General features: G+C 42.6%; 1 protein-coding gene across 6 annotated transcripts in view; it reads left to right on the top strand.

Annotated features, from left to right (window-relative positions):
• Window positions 1-14,408, top strand: part of LOC124777906 (stress-activated protein kinase JNK) — a 718,838-nt gene that overhangs the window by 609,729 nt on the left and 94,701 nt on the right. The window lies entirely within an intron of this gene.

Here is a 14,408-nt window from a genome sequence, read left to right as displayed (position 1 = left end):
CAAAGACTAGGCTCACGCCCAGGAAATCCCGTGCGCTTAAGCGCTGAGGCCAGCTGCTTCTCCGGACATTGCCTCGGCTGCTCGTCAGCGCTGCCAGTAAGGCTCGCCCCAATTTCCGCATGCAGTGCTCGAGCTTCCATTCTATACAAACTCCTATCATATACAGGGCGTCCACATAAAACCTCGATATCCAAATGCAATTTTGAAAAACTATGAGACGTATGCGGATGGTTAATTAATATACTTCTACTTCGACTCCATTTGTATCCTGCAAAATGTCAAAACGATACTCTGTGTCAACCCATGCGCGCACAAGCATGTCTGGGATGATGGAGTCCATTGAAATCGATGGTGGCCATTGCAATCAGAGCTCTTCTGCGGGGATGCTAACGTTACGTACAGGCGAGGCACACATTGTCTTACACATAACATCACAGGAAGAAACCCAGAAGCGTTGTGTCAGGAGATCGCAGTGGCCACTTGGTTGGTTCATCACGTCCTATTCATTGTTGTATAAACTTTCGTTCCAGAAAGTCCGATAATGTAAGCAGCTTCCCACTTAGGAGAAAGGATGCGTCGCCAGAGAGAAAAATTTCCTTGATAGCTGGGTTTTTGCCCGATCCGATCCAGCATCTCAACAGCAAACTCGTGGCGAAGCTGCCAAATCGTTTCGCTTTCAATGCTAGCACAATTTGAACTTCGTGGGCGTGTAGGCGAAGTCGTTTATGCAGCATCTTGTGAACTGTCGAGGAAGGAATGTTTAGCTTCGTGATGCTCAGAGAACTGATTTTGATGGTCTACTTTGGAAGCTCACTCAAATCTGTTGTACCACTTTCTCAGATCTGCATTTTCTGCCAGAACCTGTAATGTCTGTTTACGTCCTAGTGGCTAGGAGTTTGCCATACCAAGCCTTGACTTCTGGTGGCTCCCTTCGAAATCCACGTGGGAAATTCCTTGGACAGCAGTGGGTGGTTTCGTTTCCGCATACCACACCACGCAATGGGCTCTTTCTTGAGGTGTAGTTATTTCTGGTAGTTATTTAGCACCTGAAACAAAACAAAAGGAATCGTTTAGGGAAAAAAATCTACCGATATTTTGAGTACATGATAAGAGTACCTATGTCTTATAATTTTTTAAGTGGGTTTGGAAATGAAGTTGGTTTCATGTGGACACGCTATATATGGCCTACTGCAGTAATTCATCCAGTCTACACTCTTTGCCACGCGGAAGGAGACGATCTGACATAATTAGAGATAGGTACAGTAGGACGCTCATATAAGTATGGCAGCGGAGGTCGGCTGCCTGTGAGATATAAACCGAAATAAGCGACGATCTGTATTTTGTTCTCTACTGGAAGGGAATTTAGAACAGCTCGGGCAATGTTTCGTCGCATTATTGAAGCTTCACGGAGACCATGAAGATGAGTCAACGCCACCGGCCTTGACACGTCGTCACTGTCACGGTTGTTGTCCAAATCAGCGGTTGTGCGAACCGTTGATGATAGTATTCTGCACATGTGACTCTTCATAGTACCTCGCAAGGTGCGGGTGCGTGTGACGATATATGCAATGTGGCAACTTTCGTTCACCTCAAAACTCCACACACGGGTACTTACATTGTGATGCTTTACTTAGGCTCGGGGACTTTGAAAAGACGTAGTGCCACTACTGTGTTGTCGGGTGCACCGCTGTCAGCGCGCCTTCCTCTGCTGCTGCGTCGAGGGAAGCCGCAACAATATCGTCGCTGTGTTGCCAGTCCCTGGTGCTGCAGAGTCGTCGCACTGCCCGTGTGGTTACCTGTCCTGCTGCAAGCAGGCCCATTTTCACAACTGTGGCAGTAATGTCAGCTCCATCTTCTTCTGTGACGTAACGTCGTTAAACGTTTTACGTACTTGATCACACTTAACCCTAGCAATAGTAATATACGTTAGATTAATCTGACCCTGGAGTTTTTTCGTTTGTTACTGCGCGTGCGCCACTGTATAAACAGAACCTGCTTCCACCAGTGTAAATTCAGTTTCGAATGAGGTCTAATAGAGGACGGACGGTCGAAGTTGTGAGTGTTGTTTAATTAATAGGACAGAAATACAGGGTGTCCTAAAAGTCTTTCCCTGATTACATAAATTGGTAACTCAGGCTAGAAGTAAGATACAAATATGAAACTGGTGTCTAATTGTTTACAAGCCATCAAAGTTTTTTTCACACATCAGTAAACTTCCACATGAGCACCCTTGGTAGCACGTAGCACACCTAGGCGATATTCAATTTCCGTCCACATATTAGCCAACATCACTGGAGGGATCGATTCAACGACTGTGGTTATCCGTTGCCGCAGGGTTTCAAGATCTGGCACACGTGTTCGGTAGACCTCGGCCTTGACATAACCCAATAAAAAGAAGTCTAATGGGGTTATGTCAGGAGAACGTGGAGGCCAAACCTGTGGCCCATCACGACCAATCCATCGCCCAGGAAAGGTCATATCGAGATAGGCACGGACGTCCAAACCCCAATGAGGCGGTGCACCGTCTTGCTGAAAGAAGACATGGGGTGATACTGAAGCAGCTGAGGAACAGCATACAGTTGCAACATGTCCAGATACACTGCAAATGTGACGGTAGCCTCAGCGAAGAAGAATGGCCCGATAATTCGATCGTGCAATAGCTCGCATCAAACATTCACCTTTGGACTGCCTCTGGTGCACTCCATGACCTCGCCAGGAGGTTGTGAACCCCAAATGCGCACATTATGCCGATTCAATACTCCACTGACAAAAAAGGTCGCTTCGTCGGAGAAGGCAATTCGTCTGAGATAACCGTCATCGTCCTCAATACGTGATAGCATTTCGACCGCAAAGTCATATCGACGTGTACTGCTATTAGGCAACAAGGCCTGAACGATTTGCACTTTGTATGCACGAAACAATAAACGTTTGTGTAAAATGTCATGGAGAGAGCTTTTTGGCATCTGTAATTCACGTGAGGCCCTGCGCACCGATTTCTTCGGACTTCGCAGAAAAGACTGCCTTACAGCTTCCACCCTGTCTGCTGAGGTTCTTGGTCGACCAGACCTCGGAAGGTCAGCAACCGATCCTGTGTTCTTGAACTTCTCATACCAGGCTTTAATCCTCTTGACATCAGGTGGATTCCTTCCAAATGTTGTCTGGAAGTGTCTCTGCACTGTGGTTGGTGATCGTGTCTCATGGTACCACAGGACACACTGTGCCTTCTCCTGATTGGTTAACATGGCTTTTTGGGCACTGCACCTCATCCACTACTTACGCACTCCGAATCTAAAACAGAAAAAAACTTTGATAATTTGAAACAATTCGACACAAGTTTCATATTTGTATCTTACTTCTAGCCTGAGTTATCAATTTATGTAATCAGGGAAAGTCTTTTCGGACACCCCGTATTTTTTGAAGGGTCGCTCTGACTCTGTACTACAGATTGTGTAATTGTTCTAGCGCTGAGTGTGAAGTACATTTATGTGAAAATGGCACGTCGAAATGACATGTTGCTAACGGAAGTTACGGGAGTTGGAAGAATTCAGTCGTGAAAGTGACGCAAACGACTTTACTGATGGGAACATGATTCTGAAGCTGATGCTCCTGCAGCATTTACGGACAAAGTTTCTGATCAGTCCGCCGAATCTTCAGACTACGATGAAGAAATTACAGTCGTTCACTGTAAGAATGATCATTGTTGAAACAAAGCATCCCTAGTAAAGGCCGGCCAATTGCCGGTAACATTGTAGTCCGTGTTCCAAGAGTGTGGAAATAATGAATGTGAATGGATTTATAACCAATTGAAAACACTTCAAAATACATTGATAAATGTGCATTTTATTAAATGAATAGCATTTTCATCTAATGAAGCTGCAAATAGTCTTCAGCTCCAGATTTTCATAATTGAAAGGCGTCTATGACAGTTTTTACTGAGTCTCCAATTTGGATGCACTAATACCAATATTGGTTGAAAAACAACATGCCAGAGGTGAAATAAAAAGTGTTTAGTATATCAGACTGCAATTTCATTATTAAATATTCTATATTCAGGCGATTTCTCCAGCAAATAATTGAGGGGTCACTGTGGCAGTAAGGTAGTTTGAGCTCGAAATCGGTCTTTCAAATGGAAAATTGACAACTGGAGCTGTTGCTGCTATCACTGTATGTGATCACGCTTAGCCCGCATCTTCGTGGGGTTGGATGCATGAGAATATACGGTGAAAGCCAGTGGAATTATAGTTCTGCTTAAATTAGCTGGCCTTTGACAGCGAGCGGCATGGACTGCTCTCACCAGCGACACACCAGAGGGGCCCTAGTACTTCGTGTTCCCGCTGTGTGGCCACTTCAGCTATGTAAAACATTGTGTGCCCGCAGTTCCGAAGTGGGGAACTTCTCCAAACGCGAAAATTTCATCGTTTTGCAATAAACAAACTTATTTACCGTCCCCATGAAAATTAAGAATATATTTTTGACGCGCTTAGTGGCGTAACTTCATTTGCAGGAGATACTTTAAAGCGATTTTATATCGCTGCGGAGGACAGAGCGCTGCGATGACTGCCTGCAGACAGAACTTGTTGGCACCTTAAACGTGAGATGCTAACTAATTTAAATCAGACAATATATACCATTCCTTACAGGGAAGATTTTCCATTTCCTTGAGCGATGATGGGGGACGTTGTGACAATACCTACAATCTCGACAGTGTTCAAATCTGATGAATGTGAATATCAGCAAAGGTGTGATATTTCATCCTCAGTCTCATGAGACCCGTGTAAGTGAGAACATTATCAACCCTGAGGATGCGATTATTTGTTGAGGGCGGTGCCTAAACAACTAATGAAGTCCACTTAAAATTTTTCCATTGACCTCGCTAGCTACTGATCGTACCGTCCTAAACGTGGTACAGATTAAAAACAATCATGTGACCGTTCTTAGGTTGCCCGTGTACAAACATAGCCTGTGCGGCTTGGCGGCTCAGTCGATGCTGGCCAGGCTACAGACCCAGATGCCCTGAATTCGATACTCGGGCGGCAATTATTTTTTGTCTCTTGTCGCTTTGTTCATATCTCACAGTCATTTATTAATCTGAAAAATGCCAAGTTGCTGTTTCGACTGAAGTTAAAACTAGGTAATTCGTTTCCAAGATCGGGGGAAGGCAGCGACATACCACTTCCAACAGGCTCATGACTAGTAAAGCACTGTTGTGTTCAAATCACTCTTCTTGTTATACCATGTTGTGGGGAAAAGTGACAAGACTGAAACCACGTCTTTTCAGACGAGTACCATTCTGCTTACAGGATCATAATGGACGAGCCCCTGTCTCTAGTTCAAAAGAGAACGAAAGTTGTTAGAATGCATTCGCCATCGTCATTTAGGCACAGCACCTGGCCTGTCATTAAGGTGTGCCATTGGGTACACAAAACTATCACCTCTGGTTCGCATAGCCAGTTAGCTGGACAACGGACGTTACAATTGTGTCGTGTCAACCCCGGTGGCTTTGTTCTATATTAGAGGTCTTTGTAACGTTCTCTTTCAACAAATCGACGCAGAACCGCACGTTTTTCGTGCCGTCTTGACCTCTCGGGCACGCAGATGGTGTATGCTGTTGCCCTGGCCAGCACGTCCTCCTAATCTCTCATTCTTCGGAAACATCTTGTCAGGGATTAGCGAGAGGGTGACACGCCACAACTCGACAGCGCTACGGTTGATGAACTCTGGCACACAGCTGAAGCAGGCGGAATGACGTACACGTATCTGTCATCTGAGCTCGGTTGACTGGGACCCCAGCCGGGCTTAAGATGCGTTGTTGGCGCCAAAAATTTCACCTTATGTACACCCACAAATCACTTGTAAATTATGACATTGTATTCTCCCTACTACGCTGCATACACACAGTAAGTAAAATTTCTTTATTTGCTATATACCTTAGTGTTGCACATTGTCATTTGCAATCATATGCGAAGATGATAGGGAACCTTATCATGCATTATGTAACTTTGTTAAACGATTACATAAACGTTGTATTTGATTCGTCGAGTTCGAAGGAACTGTGTAATAAATTACAGAACTTAGAAAGTGTTAGTAAACATTTACAAATAGAACAGAAAGACAACTCAAAACAGTCCATTATGCAAACGGCTGATCCAGTTTCGTTGACACTACTCTCTAGACACAAATAGAGCCAATGACCGGCTCTGTGTCAATCAGTGAGTTTCACCCCCCCCCCCCCCCCCCCCCCCATGAACCATGGACCTTGCCGTTGGTGGGGAGGCTTCCGTGCCTCAGCGATACAGATAGCTGTACCGTAGGTGCAACCACAACGGAGGGGTATATGTTGAGAGGCCAGACAAACGTGTGGTTCCTGAAGAGGGGCAGCAGCCTTTTCAGTAGTTGCAAGGGCAACAGTCTGGATGATTGACTGATCTGGCCTTGTAACAATAACCAGAACGGCCTTGCTGTGCTGGTACTGCGAACGGCTGAAAGCAAGGGGAAACTACAGCCGTAATTTTTCCCGAGGGCATGCAGCTTTACTGTATGATTACATGATGATGACGTCCTCTTGGATAAAATATTCCGGAGGTAAAATAGTCCCCCATTCGGATCTCCGGGCGGGGACTACTCAAGAGGATGTCGTTATCAGGAGAAAGAAAAATGGCGTTCTACGGATCGGAGCGTGGAATGTCAGATCCCTTAATCGGGCAGGTAGGTTAGAAAATTTAAAAAGGGAAATGGATAGGTTGAAGTTAGATATAGTGGGAATTAGTGAAGTTCGGTGGCAGGAGGAACAAGACTTCTGGTCAGGTGAATACACGGTTATAAACACAAAATCAAATAGGGGTAATGCAGGAGTAGGTTTAATAATGAATAGGAAAATAGGAATGCGGGTAAGCTACTACAAACAGCATAGTGAACGCATTATTGTGGCCAAGATAGATACGAAGCCCACGCCTACTACAGTAGTACAAGTTTATATGCCAACTAGCTCTGCAGATGACGAAGAAATTGAAGAAATGTATGATGAAATAAAAGAAATTATTCAGATTGTGAAGGGAGACGAAAATTTAATAGTCATGGGTGACTGGAATTCGAGTGTAGGAAAAGGGAGAGAAGGAAACATAGTAGGTGAATATGGATTGGGGGACAGAAATGAAAGAGGAAGCCGCCTGGTCGAATTTTGCACAGAGCACAACATAATCATAATTAACACTTGGTTTAAGAATCATGAAAGAAGGTTGTATACATGGAAGAACCCTGGAGATACTAAAAGGTATCAGATAGATTATATAATGGTAAGACAGAGATTTAGGAACCAGGTTTTAAATTGTAAGACATTTCCAGGGGCAGATGTGGACTCTGACCACAATCTATTGGTTATGACCTGTAGATTAAAACTGAAGAAACTGCAAAAAGGTGGGAATTTAAGGAGATGGGACCTGGATAAACTAAAAGAACCAGAGGTTGTACAGAGATTCAGGGAGAGCATAAGGGAGCAATTGACAGGAATGGGGGAAATAAATACAGTAGAAGAAGAATGGGTAGCTTTGAGGGATGAAGTAGTGAAGGCAGCAGAGGATCAAGTAGGTAAAAAGACGAGGGCTAGTAGAAATCCTTGGGTAACAGAAGAAATATTGAATTTAATTGATGAAAGGAGAAAATATAAAAATGCAGTAAGTGAAACAGGCAAAAAGGAATACAAACGTCTCAAAAATGAGATCGACAGGAAGTGCAAAATGGCTAAGCAGGGATGGCTAGAGGACAAATGTAAGGATGTAGAGGCCTATATCACTAGGGGTAAGATAGATACCGCCTACAGGAAAATTAAAGAGACCTTTGGAGAAAAGAGAACGACTTGTATAAATATCAAGAGCTCAGATGGAAACCCAGTTCTAAGCAAAGAAGGGAAAGCAGAAAGGTGGAAGGAGTATATAGAGGGTCTATGCAAGGGCGATGTACTTGAGGACAATATTATGGAAATGGAAGAGGATGTAGATGAAGATGAAATGGGAGATATGATACTGTGTGAAGAGTTTGACAGAGCACTGAAAGACCTGAGTCGAAACAAGGCCCCCGGAGTAGACAATATTTCATTGGAACTACTGACGGCCGTGGGAGAGCCAGTCCTGACAAAACTCTACCATCTGGTGAGCAAGATGTATGAAACAGGCGAAATACCCTCAGACTTCAAGAAGAATATAATAATTCCAATCCCAAAGAAAGCAGGTGTTGACAGATGTGAAAATTACCGAACTATCAGCTTAATAAGTCACAGCTGCAAAATACTAACACGAATTTTTTACAGACGAATGGAAAAACTAGTAGAAGCCACCTCGGGGAAGATCAGTTTGGATTCCGTAGAAACACTGGAACACGTGAGGCAATACTGACCTTACGACTTATCTTAGAAGAAAGATTAAGGAAAGGCAAACCTACGTTTCTAGCATTTGTAGACTTAGAGAAAGCTTTTGACAGTGTTGACTGGAATACTCTCTTTCAAATTCTAAAGGTGGCAGGGGTAAAATATAGAGAGCGAAAGGCTATTTACAATTTGTACAGAAACCAAATGGCAGTTATAAGAGTCGAGGGGACATGAAAGGGAAGCAGTGGTTGGGAAGGGAGTAAGACAGGGTTGTAGCCTCTCCCCGATGTTATTCAATCTGTATATTGAGCAAGCAGTAAAGGAAACAAAAGAAAAATTCGGAATAGGTATTAAAATTCATGGAGAAGAAATAAAAACTTTGAGGTTCGCCGATGACATTGTAATTCTGTCAGAGACAGCAAAAGACTTGGAAGAGCAGTTGAATGGAATGGACAGTGTCTTGAAAGGAGGATATAAGATGAACATCAACAAAAGCAAAACAAGGATAATGGAATGTAGTCTAATTAAGTCGGGTGATGCGGAGGGAATTAGATTAGGAAATGAGGCACTTAAAGTAGTAAAGGAGTTTTGCTATTTGGGGAGCAAAATAACTGATGATAGTCGAAGTAGAGAGGATATAAAATGTAGGCTGGCAATGGCAAGGAAAGCGTTTCTGAAGAAGAGAAATTTGTTAACATCGAGTATAGATTTAAGTGTGAGGAAGTCATTTCTGAAAGTATTCGTATGGAGTGTAGCCATGTATGGAAGTGAAACATGGACGATAAATAGTTTGGACAAGAAGAGAATAGAAGCTTTCGAAATGTGGTGCTACAGAAGAATGCTGAAGATTAGATGGGTAGATCACATAACTAATGAGGAAGTATTGAATAGGATTGGGGAGAAGAGAAGTTTGTGGCACAAATTGACCAGAAGAAGGGATCGGTTGGTAGGACATGTTCTGAGGCATCAAGGGATCACCAATTTAGTATTGGAGGGCAGCGTGGAGGGTAAAAATCGTAGAGGGAGACCAAGAGATGAATACACTAAGCAGATTCAGAAGGATGTAGGTTGCAGTAGGTACTGGGAGATGAAAAAGCTTGCACAGGCTAGAGTAGCATGGAGAGCTGTATCAAACCAGTCTCAGGACTGAAGATCACAACAACAACAACAACAACAACTGTGTTCAGGAGTCGAAGTTTTCCCTGTACTCCGTACGATGCCTTCTGGCAGTTTTGCGACTTTTGCGAAGAGTGCGGCGCCGACAATTTGCCTTTTACTTACAAGATGGTAAATCGACACTCACCACGACGATCATAGATCCTATGTCGGAATTTTTTTTTTGAAATTTGTGGTAAGTTCCTATGGGACCAAACTGCTGAGGTCATCGGTCCCAAGGCTTACACACTACTTAAACTAACTTACGCTATGGACAACACACACATCCACGCCCGAGGGAGGACTCGAACCTCAGACGGGGGCAGCCGCGTGAACCGTCACAAGGCGTCAAGACCGCGCGGCTATCCCGCGCTTCGTTATGTCGGTTCGCAATAAATACAGAAATTTTAATTCGGAGCAATTAGGTTTCGAGTCAGCAACAGTGGGAATGAAGCGACTACTATTACCATACAAATAAAATAAAAATGCCAGTGATACTTTTTAGTAACACATTAGCTGTCGAGGCCGCGTTATGCTTTTCCTTTTCGATTTTTAAGAACAGGGCTCTTGATCACTAATAGACGGAAACCGGTAACGTAGGGGGGGGGGGGGGGGGAGGGGAGAGCCTTTGACGTTGTGTGTATTTGCATTATGTTGTTGTGCTTTGTGGTCTCCAGTTCCGAAGACTGAAGCTTCTTTGCAGTATGAATAAGTTGTAATACAATAACTGGAAATGAGAAGTAGTCAGCTCTCCAAGTTAGTCCATCCTACACAGGCCTCTTCATCTCTGATTACCTACTGCAACCTACATCCATTAGAACCTATTTACTAATTCGAGCTTTGATCTCCCTTTACAATTGTAACATCCCCCCCCCCCCCCCCCCCCCCCACCGCGCGCAAACACTTCTATACATTATAAAACTGACGATTCCTGGATGTCTCACGGTGTGTACTGTCAATCGATCCCTTCTTTTAGTGAGTTGTACCAAAATTTTGTGTTCCCAGTTCTGCACAGAACCTCCTCATTAGTTACTCGATCTACCCATACATTCATCAGCATCCTTCTGGAGCACCACATTTATAAAGATTGTTTGCAGTATACTTAAGTTATAACACAATAATTGGAAATGAGAAGAATGGCCAGATTAGAGATTAGATTAGTATTTGTTCCATAGATCATAAATACGACACTTCGTAATGATGTGGAACGTGCCAGGTTAACAAAAGGTGTCTATACAAGATATTACATTACACAAAATATTACATGACACTTAATAATTTTAATTTTTTTAAATTTTTTTTGTGGGGGGTTGGGGAAATTACCCACTTACTTATCCAAAAATTCATCTAATGAGTAGAAGGAGTTGCCATTAAGAAATTCTTTTAATTTCTTTTTAAATGCTATCGTATTGTCCAACTCTGTACGCTTCATATGCACATTGGTACCGCCATTATGTGCCGGAAGGTGCTGAAGAGGGACACTGCTCTGTGTTCCTATAGCATTGCGTAATGTATAACGTGGTCTTCAGGTCGTATTGAACGAAAATAAAACTGCCTTGCCTGTAAACGTTACCTTCATTCCGCGCATGACGCAAGTGTAACGTGACCACGGAGTGGTTGGAGGCTTACACGGTGCTGCGGTCGTAGACGGTGTAGGTGTCTGGCTCCCTCCTGTCATCATTAGACGGCCAGGAAAGGGCGACACACGGCGGTGTCGCCCCACCTGACATCCGATCAGGCAAGACGGGCCAATCAGGCGCCGTCCAAATTGGAAGACTACCGAAAGGGGCGCCAGCCCTCCCCCCCTTATTCCCCCACCCCCCGCTCTCTCTCTCTCTCTCTCTCTCTCTCTCTCTCTCTCTCTCTCTCTCTCTCCCCTCTCTCTCTCTCTCGCACGCGTTAGTGATATAAAACCATGAAACAACATTTAATCTGATTTCAAACATTATTTATTGTCTTGTATACCCAATTCAACATGGCCCTGAAACAGCGTCTTTTCCTTAAGATGGCATTTGGCTGTCAGATAACTTCCAACGAAGGTCGTCCTTCAACTGATCGCACTGACTTGCGGAAGTTTCGTCATTTTACTCTAATAATAATTTTTGTTGAGCGGAAAAGCGTCCGCCACTGCTGATTTTGTAAAACACACACACACACACACACACACACACACACACACACACACACAGTCTGCTGATGCTGACCCATTGGTCAAGAATGAACTTCAAAATGTTAACCTAGCCCAAACAGTTCACAATTCAGATTTTATCTTATGTATGACACTCAAAATTGAAAACAAGTACTTACAAGTAATTAGCAGAAGTATACTACAGCAGGAAACATTTCGTTGAAAAATTTATAGTTGCTCAGTTGGAGGTGTTCATTATTGATAATCTGCTTAACACAATGTATTCTGCCGTTGTAGAAAGTATTAGAATGAATTTCTTGGAGTTGCGTTCCCTTCTTAGGCCTTAATAAATAAATTTCTAACAACCATTTCTCTTTCCCGACGTTCGCCGCCGAACGTTAAATTGTTCTAACCGCAGTCCGTTAAGTAATATTACGACAAATGAAGCAACTTAAAGTAATATTGGAATACACTCCATGGCCAAGGAGTACACTGTAAATATGTTTTCAAATAACAGTTTTGTCAATTTCAGTATTTTTTCTGTGCAAAATTTCGTAAAATAACTCTCTTCAATAGTTACCATACAAATATGCAAATTGTTTCTAAGGTGCTTAGTTATTTTAACTGCCACCATTTACAGAGGCTTCAATGCGGTAGTCTCATTATTTGGTGCCTCCAATTATCTTATGAACCACAAGATGTGTGCTCAACATGTGCCGTGTCGTCGCCACCGAGCGGACTGCGTGCGGAGGCAACACCAACTCAAAGGAAGGCCTCGGCGCTTGTTGGTGACGTCACGTCAGCTAGGCACGGCGAACGCCAGATCTCTTGCAGACATACTCACAATGTGGTGTCTCCCTCTCTGACACAGGAAAATGTGACCAACACACATTGTTCTGAGAGATTTCTGCGATCAATTAATTGTGCAATTCATTACACCTCTTAACAAATAGTGTACTCCTGAACTTAAATTTCCACCTGTTTTAAGGATTGACATACAAAAACAACTTCAAGGTCCAGCAGCAACAGAATTCGTGCTTCTTTACCTTATTTGTAAATCTGAGGAAGTTACGTTTATACTGGGTTGCTTTTACAAGAAACTGAACATATTGGTGCTCTTCTTGAGGTATCTTGGTTGACTATGGGGTGAGGAGCACTGAATGTTAATGAAATATCTTGCGATTGTACACGTTGAGGGAGGGGGTGGGGGACAGAAGAAGAGGCAAAAAGAGAGATACTTGTTTTATCAAATAATTTTTTTTATCTTATAAAGTTTCTCCTTTCAGTTGCAAGAGGGGAATATTTATCTTTTCTAATGTGCATGTTTAAAAAAAGTTTAAGCTCAGCAGTATTTTCGATGCGTGAAGCTATTTTGTTTCCTATTTAGAATTCCTTTCGTTGAAATAGACTGTAATCTAATGACTGGCAACAGTTGTACATTTACACATGTAAATTAGTTCACATTTCCAGTGACGATGACAAGCGAAAATAAATAAATAATTAAAAGAAACGAGTTAATTGTAAGGGGGTTGGGGTAAGTTTCGATAACAAAATGGATCAAGTAAATATAGTTACTTGAATGTAAAATTTCCGAAGCTTGCAATGGGCAAAGCATCTTCTCATATTGATCTACGTTTGTTTCGACAGGATTCAGTAATACAGAACTATGATCTTCATTTGTAGCTTTACGATAGTAAGAAAATCTTTAATCTAAATAAAACTGTAGAATCCAAAACAATACCAAACAGTTTGTCCAAAAATAAGACATTTATAGTGGTAAGCACGCCCACGCGTTTCTGCCTGCAACAGACCTGGCGTTCGCCGTGCCTAGCTGACGTGACGTCAGGCCTTCCTTTGAGCCGGTGTTGGTGGAGGGGTGTGGATGGGAGCGTGCGTGTATCTACGTATCGTGCTACTGAAGTAGCTATACATTATACAACTCATACATTGTGCAACGGATTTAGTACTTTCTTTTTTTTTTTTTTTTTTTTTTTTTTAAACCCTTTCCCTACTTCACCCTCTTAGGGAACGATTCTTTTATTTACTTTGTAAAGTAGCCTTTTTTCCTCTTCACGGTTGAAGTTACCTCCACACTATATTTCTTGAAAATCAGTTCATCCGTTTGGTTGTGAAAACGTAACAGAATTACTTTCGCTTTCAATAATATTAGCGCTGAAGTGTAGATTAAAACACGTTGAGAATTGTGTAACCATTGCATTGAATCGTATAACGTGGAAGTTCAAAGCTCAAAAAAGGAAATAGTGTTTTCGAAGAGTAAATTTGTTTCGCTAGTTCATGTTGTATTCGGTACACCTTGTCACCTACTTGAAAAAATTAGCAGGGCCATCTGTTGGTTCTTTGGTTTACCACTCTCTGAGGATCGTCTCACTGAGGTAAATATCCGAACTATTAAGCTGAGCTGACGATTTCAGATAAAATTTTAATTTACGACATCACCTTCGTAAGAAAAGATCGCTGGCTGCTTCTATGACACTATACCTCCTTCCTGGAAGATTACTGACTACTAATTATTTTCTCATGTAATTAATTTATGTTGTGGCGAAGTAACTAAAGCGCTTACCTCCACCAACAGCGCTATGCGTGGTGTACAAACCAATCTTGAGTGCAGTTTCACTTTTACATTTAAAATGCTACAAGTGATCCATATAGAAAATAAACTTTCTTAGGGGAATATTATTTATCTGTTTCAAAATCTCTCTGTTACATTATTTCTTTACATTAAAGAGGAGGTCACTAAATGAAGAT

The sequence above is a fragment of the Schistocerca piceifrons genome, chromosome 2, assembly GCF_021461385.2.
Source record: "Schistocerca piceifrons isolate TAMUIC-IGC-003096 chromosome 2, iqSchPice1.1, whole genome shotgun sequence".
Taxonomy (NCBI): domain Eukaryota; kingdom Metazoa; phylum Arthropoda; class Insecta; order Orthoptera; family Acrididae; genus Schistocerca; species Schistocerca piceifrons.
This window is presented reverse-complemented; position numbering and strand designations above follow the sequence as displayed.